The sequence below is a fragment of the Stegostoma tigrinum genome, unplaced genomic scaffold, assembly GCF_030684315.1.
Source record: "Stegostoma tigrinum isolate sSteTig4 unplaced genomic scaffold, sSteTig4.hap1 scaffold_49, whole genome shotgun sequence".
Classification (NCBI taxonomy): domain Eukaryota; kingdom Metazoa; phylum Chordata; class Chondrichthyes; order Orectolobiformes; family Stegostomatidae; genus Stegostoma; species Stegostoma tigrinum.
The window spans coordinates 1949854-1959024 of NW_026728419.1; positions in this window are offsets into that span (position 1 = coordinate 1949854).

Below are 9171 nucleotides of genomic sequence, written 5' to 3' on the forward strand. Positions count from 1 at the left end.
CATCAAGCCACCTTGGAGACTCGACTGGGATACCCCGTGGCTGATTCCACTCCAGAAGATTCTGGGAAAACAGCAAAATTGCCATACTGGATACTTCAAACAAAATCAGTGGACTCATGAAGAAACAGTGACTGTTATGATGAAACATTTAAACTTTTACCCTGAAATGCTATTCATTTGGTAAAGGTTCAACACTACGTTACAAAGGATTTTCAGTGCTCCCCAAGTCACTTATTTCACATTACATTCATTTAAAAAAGGCAAATGCTAAAGTTTCAGTTGACAGGTACTTCAAGCGAGATACTGAAGTCACATGTCAAACAACACATTTTGACATCTTGGAAGGCTGCATTTTGAAGCGAATTCATTTATAACGACTGGTGGAGCAGTCATAGTATTAAAGAATACAGAGAGATTCGGATGCTTACTGCTGGCTGAAACATCTTATTCAGAATGACTGGGCCCCAGATTCCTGTTTACTCACAGCATCCATAAAAGTCAGCCGCTCTGCAATGAAGCATGACGGGTAGGACAGGAGCTTTTCATCAATTTGTTCGATGGTTTGGTCCTGTTCTTCTCCCACACAGATTCTAACTCTTCTATGGTAGCCTTCTGCGCAAGTGAAGATAAACGTTTATTTTGTGCCCAAAGTTCACATTGCTCTAAACTATCTTACTAGCTTGTAACTAGAAATCGTGCATTGGTTTACAATAGTTACCTAACATTTATACTTCTAAATCTAGATTTGGTGAAATTAATATGATAATGCAGTGAAACCTCTTGTTGGGAGCATTTCAATTGCAAAAAAAAAAAAAGTTTTTAATGACAGATTTCAATCCCAATTTTTGGCTGAAGCAAATCTTCCGAATCAGAACCTCAAAATTATTACGTCAGATTATAAAATAAAATGTCATTGACAGCAACAGTTCAAAAGGAAATTTTCGTGCAAGTCTCATTACATGCTGCTGGGTCTTATCGGGCCATATTAGAGTATCAATTCTATACAGAATTTGGTCTTGTACATCATGCAATTAGTACAGGGGTATTCACTCAGCAGTACATTTTAATTAACTTTGCTTACCAAAAAATTGGAGTAATTTTGAAGCTTGTCAAAGGAACTAAATCATGAAACAGAGGGGCAAGCCCTCCACCAACTTATGGGGAGGCACCCTGAATTTTGAAAACCTCAGATTACCACTCAAAATGGAGGCTGTTGTAGCACATTGGTAGTGTTCCTACTTCCGGACCAAGAGACCTAGGACTTTGTCTCACCTGCTCCAGAGGTCCGTACATCCCAACAAGGGCTCTTGTGTTGTAGCACTAGTGTCAATACCTCAGAGCCAGGAGGCCTGGGCTCAAGTCCCAACTGCTCCAGGGTAAGCATTAACATCTGAGAACAGATTGATTAGAAAAAAAACATCCTGCTACTCAAAATGAACAGCTTGACACATCATGTCCAAACAAATTCAAGCACACCACCAACCCAAACCATTAACAAGTGATTCCTTCATTGATGCCGAAGTATATGAGGCTAAAATGGTGCTCCTCTCGTATCAAGTATTACTGCTAAACAACGCAGATCTTAGGGGTCACTCATAAACTAGGTGTTAAATGGCCATTTTAACAAATTAATTTCATCATAGTACAATGCATTATAAGATCTTACCTTTAGTCATAACTCAGTCTTATGAATTACCATCAGCTGTGTAAGCTATTTATAGAGATGTTTCACTTTGAAACCCAATTTGCAAGAGAAAGCAGCTAAGTTGCCCGAAGGCACTTGTGCTGATCCAAATGAATCCATCTGTTGTAATCTCATTTCACTGTACCGTGAGCAACTGTAGCTTGGAAATTGCAATCGTAATTATTTGAGATCCCATCATGTTAACTTTGCAATTCAACTAACATGGACACACACCCAAGTCACTCTGAATACAAATTTATCAAAAGACACTCCGAATTTATTTTTCCGATCCAAAGTAGTTAACTTCACACTTTGCCACACTGTATTCCATCTGCGACATCTTCTGTACATTTAGTCAACCTGTCTGTAGCTTTATCTCATTCTCACAACCACATACAAAGAGTCACAGATGGAGCAGTTGAAGGTGAAGAGAAGGGCAGAAAGCAGAAACTAGTTCAACGAACTTTTCCAGTGCAATTGCATCGATGGATTGGAATAAGAAATTCAAGAGACAGGGCTGGAAAACTGTATGTTCCACATCTCCCATTAAAAAAAACAGCATTTTGGGGTTCCATGCAAGCACTCATAGCAATACCTACTTTGTACAGGAAGTCAGTGGCATTTAATTAGATGAAGTTGAAATACAGGCTGTTCAGAGTCAGGTCAAGTTCAGCAAGGGAACACAGGTGTGATAAATGGGGATTGGATGGGCAGCCATTTTAGGGAGCAGCAAAGAGTTCCAAAAGTGTCCTGGCAAGGGGAGGATATACAGAAGGTGTGGATGTCCATGATTCAGATTTACTCCACAGGATTAGCAATACATAATCTTTCAGAAATATATTTAACGTAAATTCCCAAACTGTCTTTGCAGCCAAACGGAATATACCTTCACCACCGCCCCGTTAAACCCACCCCACAATTATTTCCCCTTGCCTTTTGAATTAAAACCACATTTTTGCAACATAATTATTAATCTTTTGGAACATCTCTTTCTCCGCTGTTTCCTCCGCCAAAAAACGACTCAGGAGGTTCTGGGCCTGTTGTTCAGCATCTGACCCCAGCACTGTCTGGTTCAAGTAGGAAAGTACCTTCCGGAGACAAGAGTAAGTTGGAACTTGCTGAAAGTCTTCCGCAGACTCCTCCAGCCAGATTTCAAGAATTTCAGGGACAGCACTGGAAATAAAGTCAGAGTTAATAACAGTTCATCAGGAAAGCAAAACGTGTGGGGAAAAAAAGCTTCTAATTCTACAAATGTAAATGCAATAGATTAAAGTTGGAATATGGGGTCATCGTGTTCGCACAGGAGATGAGCTGCCATCTTGAACTGCTGCAGTGCACATGGCAATGGTAATCCTGCGATGCCATCAGAGGGGCCTGTGTGGCACTTTGACCCAATGATGAAGAAATGACTGTCCAAGTTAGAATTACGCTGGCCATGGATGGAAACTGCAAGTTGGTCATGTTTCCAAGTTTTCTTCTTTGTAGATTGCACAGGTAAGCTTAAGGCTCACGTATAAAGTGATTTCACATGTGACTGAGGTTACTTATTACACCAGCAGGACCTTTTGGTATTTGATTCTGCTCGTTAGGAGAAAGTGAGCTTTGACATAGAATCTTCCTTATAAAAGTCAAATGGGACAAATCAGATGATAAGATGGAAGGACCCAACACATCAGTGAAAAAGGTAAGGCTGAAGCTTTCGCGGCCAGAAATACCAAGTGGATGATCTATCACAGCCTCCTCCAATGGTCCCAGCATTACAGATACCAGCCTTCAGTAAATTGATTCACTCCATGTGATGTCAAAAAACGGTTGGAGACAATGGATACTGCAAATGCTATGGGACCCGACAACATTACATCAATAGACGGAAGATTTATGCTCCAGCACTTGACCCCCATTAGACAAACTGTTCCAGTACAGTTACAACATTGTTATCCTCACGCAATGTGGAAAAGCAGTCGCGTATGTCCTGTACACAAAAAGCAGGACAATCCAACCCGGCCAATTGCCACCCTATCGGTATACTCTCAGTCATCAGCAAAATGATAGAAGGTGCCATCAATAGTGCTATCAAGCAGCACCTGCTCAGGGAAGCCCAGTTTGGGTTTCACCAGGGCCACTAAGCTCCTGGCCTTATTGCAGCCTTTGATTAAACCTGGGCAAAAGAACTGAATTCGAGAGGTGAGATGAGAGTGACTGCCTTGAAATCAAGTTTGCATGCGATTGAGTGTGTTATCAAGGAGCCCTAGCAAAACTGGAATCGATGGGTATTAGGGAAAAAAAAAACTCTCCGGTGGTTTGAGTCACACCTGATACAGAGGAAGGTGGTCTTGGGTGTTGGAGGTCAATCACCTCAATCCCAGTACATTTCTGCACGATTTCCTTAGGGTACTGTCCTCGGCCCAAATGTCTTCAGCTGCTCCATCAATGACCTTGCCTCTACCTTAAGGCACCATTCGTGATCCCTCAGATACTTAAGCAGTCCATGTTCAAATGCAACAAAATCTGGACAATATCTAAACTTGAGGTCACAGGTTGAAAGTGACATTTGCACCACACAAATGCCAGGCTATGGCCATCACTAATAAGAGACAATCTTACCACTATCCCTTGACATTCAGTGGTGTTGCTGTCACTGAATCCCCCACTATCAATATCCTGTGAGTTATCATTGATCAGAAACTTAGCTGGACTTCACCAAATAAGCACAGTGGCTACAGTGCAGGCCAGAAGCTAGGAATATTGTGATGAGTGACTCACCTCCTGAGTCCTCAAAGACTGTCCCCTGCCCACAAGGGGGCAAGGCAGAAGTCAGGAGTGAAATGGAACACTCCCTGGATGAGTGCAGCCCAACAACACTCAAGACGTTTGACACCATGAGAGCAAAGCAGCCCGCTTGATTGGCACCATATCCACTCCCTCCATCACCGATGCCCAGTAGCAGCAGTGTGTACTATCTTCAAGATGCACTGCAAAAATCTATCAAAGATCCTCAGACAGCACATTCCAAATCCATGACCACCTCCATTTGGAAGGACAATGGCAGCAGACATATGGGAACATCACCACCTTCAAGTTCCCTTCCAAGCCACTCACCATCCTGACTTGCAAAAAATTTGCTGTTCCTTCACTATCGATGGATCTAAAATCCTGGAAACCCCTCATCATCACATTGTGGGTCAACCCACAGCAGGTAGACAGCATGGTTTCAAGAAGGCAGCTCAACACCACCTTCTCAAGGGCGACTAGGAATGGGCAAGAAATGCTAACCAGCCAGTGATGCCCATATCGCACAAATGAATGGAAAAACAAATACAAAGACTCCATAATGAATTCATGACTGTGATGCACAGAGTCCATAGATGACTGGCTCAACATTCTTAACAAATACTAACTGTTCTACAAATTCAACACCACGTTCTGCATTTTGATTTTCTCTGTTCTGTTCAGATCACCAATTAGGTTCCTGGTTGTTAATATCAACATGAACAGTCGCCTCAATCCCATGGGTCATGTCCTGTTCCCAAGCACAGCATTTGATTCCAATCTGGTGTGTGATACAGCAGCCTCTAAGTGCTGGGTGGAGGTGAGTTTTCAGTCTGACCTCGTTGTATGAAAGTCCTGTGATAACCTGTTATGGAGTCTCAACATTTGAAAATCCAAATCTATTTATGCTATTCTGTGTCCATCCTTGTGCACAAAAACAGAGAGCTAATGTACTATTAGGAGAAAAACTGACGGGTTGCCACTCATCACCACGAGGTGGGACTTGGGGAATGACAATGTCTTGGACGATAAAATGGACTGATGAAAGGTCCCGACCCGAAACATTGACTTTCCTGCACCCCCAATGCTGTCTGACCTGCTGCACTTCTCCAGCTCTGTATCCTATTGCCTCTGACCCAGCATCTGCAGTCCTCACTATCTCTAAATGAGGAAATCTTGCTGTGATTGTACAGGGGACATGAGCACCATGAACCAACTCAAAAAGGTTAAAGTTTGAAAGTGTCAATTTACAGTGGAGAGAGAAACCGACAGATATGCACTTACCGAGGGCCAGAGAGCAACAAGAGGATATTTGGATTTCCAACAGGCATCAACTCAGGTCAGTCTTTGAGTTGAAAACAGAACCTTTTCTTGGTCACAATAGTTTGGAAGGTAAATTGTGGAGAGGATGTACGGGATGTAAGGGATATCCAAAAGGAGTGACGCAGATTAGAACTGAATGGGTAAAACATTGTTTGCTGCAGTATACAGGAGAGAGTGTGATGTTTGACAGGACGAATGATAAAGAGGCTCTGATTTCACAGGACACCCAGATTCCTCTTCACCTCCGGTTAAATTAAAAACATTGAGTCAGTCTGCAGGGGCAGCAAGTGCTGAGGAACGAAGAGAGATTTCTTTTTTTCATGCATTCGCAGGATGTGAGCATCACTGGCTGGCCCAACAATTACCCCATATTCCTATTAGCCCTTGAGAAGGTGACAGCACACTGCCTTATTGAACCAGTGCACTGGATAATATTAATGCTTTTTGGAGAAACAGAATGGAGCTGAAATTAAGCTACAGCTTTCTCTATTCCTGTAGATCATCCTTCACAAACCTTATTGGATTCTTTGAAGAAGAGACAAAACACGTGGATAAGGGTAGAGCAGTGGATGTGGCATATTTGGATTTAGGTAAGGTGTTTGATAAGGTTCCCCATGGTAGTCCGTCATCAGTTCTCTTAGTAATGGCCTGTAAACCAATCTCTACTCTCTTTCCCAAACAATGTCCTGTGAAGCCATCCCTGCTCTGTTTCCCTAGCAGTGATCTGTGAAACAACCCTTACTCCGTTCCCTTTGTCATGAACTGTGAATGCATCCCCATTCTGTTCCCTTAGCAATGGCTTGTGAACCTATCCCAATTATTTTTTCCCGGAAAAGACCTGTGATCCTGTCCTTCGTCTGTTCCTCTAGCAATGGCACATTATAATATCCCTACACTGTTGACTTACAACTGCCTGTGAAACTATCCCAAGCTGATCACCGAGAAAAGGCCTGTGAACCCTTTTTTAATCTGCTCCCCTACAATGTCCTGTGAACCCATTCTCACTCTGTTACTAGCACTGACCTGTGGACCCATTCCCACGCTGTTCTCCATTCCTTGGCCTCTGAATCCATCACCATTCTGTTAGCCTAGCAGTGACCAGTGAACTATTCCCAGCCTGTGAAATTATCCCCACTCGTGCCCTAGCAGCTGCCTGTAAACCCATCCACAACCTGATTCCTCCATGAGAAAGCCTATGAACGCTTCATTAACCAGTTCTCCCGCCACTATCCTGTGACCCCATCCTCACTCTGTCTCCCTTGCAGCGCCCTGTGAAGGCAGCCTCAGCCTGTTCTTCTCGCAGTGGCCTGTGCACTCATCTTTCCTCTGTTTCCCTGGCAGCAATCTGTGAAAGCATCTCCACTGTTTTCCCTCAGCAACGGTCTGCAAATCCATCTGCCCTAAGTTCCACGAGTAATGACCTGGTAAACAATCCCTGCTCTGTTATACTTTCAAGGCCTTTGAACACATCTTAATGTGTTTCCTTGCACTGGCCTGTTTACACATCCATTCCCCTAGCAACAACCTATAAATACATACACAATCAGCACTTGGAGCAAGAGCCTATTAAACTAACCCCACACTTTTGCACTCACAATGACCTGTGGTCTCATCCCTACTCTGTTCTCCTAGCAATGACCTGTGAACCCATCCCCAAACTGTTTCCTAGTAACAGCATGTTAACCCTTTCTCTCACTGTTTCACTATGAACGGCCTGTGAAACAACCCACACTGTTCCCCTCGCAACAAACCTAACCCATCCCCCCCTCTCAGCGTAGCATCAACCTATGAAAGCATCCCCAATCTGTTCCCAAAGCATCAGCCATGCAAGCATCCTCACGCTGAACCCCAGGAAAATTCTTGTGAATGTTTCCTTAATTTGTCCTCCTGGAACTGATGTGAGAATGCATCTGCACTCTGTTCCCCTGTCACTGATCTGGGGACCCATCTTCACTCTATCCTCGTTGCAGTGACATTTAAACGCATCTCCAATTTGTTGTGATAGTAGCAGGCTGCTAACCCATTCCCAAGCTGTTCCCCAAGGAATGGCCTGTGACCTTAACCGCGCTCTGCTCCTCTAGCAGCTGCCTGTGAACCCATCCCCAGCCTTTTTCCCTGGCAATGGCCTGTGAACCCATGCCCAGTCTTTTGCCCTTTAGCAAATCTTCTTTAGGCTTTTCACTGATGAGACTTTTCACAATGATCTGTGAACCCTTCCCTATTCTGTTCTCCTTGCAATGGCCTGTGAACCCCTTCCTCACTGTACTTCAATCAACAAACTGTGAAACACACCAAACTATTCTGCCAACAACGACTTGAGAACACATACTCACTCTGTATTCGTAGCAATGGAACGTGCACCTATCCCAGATGTTGAGAGCATGAGGGAAGTGGGCAAGATTGACATTGGGAGGTGGAGTCAATGCAAGAGGGAGATAGGAACAGAGAGAGAGAGAGCAACAGAGAGAGACAGTTGGAGGGGAAGGAGAGCACGAAGGGTGGGCAAGGGAGGGGGAGCGAGGGAGTACGAAGGAGTGAGAGGGAACAAGGGACCTGGAGGACAATGGAGCAAGGGAAGGAGGGGGAGGGGATCAAGGGAGGGAGGGTGAGGGTGGAGGAAGAGGGCAGGGGAGGAAGGCAGGGAGGCACAGGACTGGGAAGGGAGGGACAAAGGGGGAGTACGGGTGAGTGAGGGAGGGGGAGGGTGGGGGAGGGAGCGTGGGTGAGGAGTGAAGGATGGGGAGGGCGGGGAGGGAGGAAAGGGCAGGGCAGGGGATGGAGTGAGAGGGAGGTAGGGGGAAGGTGGGGAAGTGGGAGGGAGAGAAGGAGTAGGGAGGGTGAGTTGGAGGGAGTGAGGCAGTGGGATGGGAAAGTGGGTGTGGGACGGGAGGTAGTGAGCAAGGAACGGGGACCGAGCGATGTCATGTGAGCCAGAGTGAGTGAGTAATAGGGAGTCAGGAACAATGAGGGAGCGAGAGAGCGAAATCAACAGGGAGGGGGGACAGAGTGAGCAACAGGGGCAGGGACTGGAGGGCAGGGGGGTTGGGGCCTGGAGCTAGTGACCCAGGGCAGTTACAGAGATAAGTGAGGGATTCAAAGGGAGAGAGAACAACAAGGAAGAAGGGGCAGAGAGAGAGGGAGAGAGGTAGTGGTCAGAAATAGAGAGGTAGAGAGAAGGAAGCAGAGGCAGTGTAAGAGGTGAGAGCAAGCGGGGAGAGAAGATACAAATGGTCAAAAGAGGGGTAGGGAGAGACATAATGGGGGGGAACGGAGAGAAGGGAAGAGTGTGATGGGGATTAGGGAGAGGTGGGTTAGGGAGGCGGGATGCAGGGGGAAAAGGAGGGAGTGGTTTGGAGAAGGTTGGTTGAAAGAGAGAAGGAAGCGAAATGGAGAGA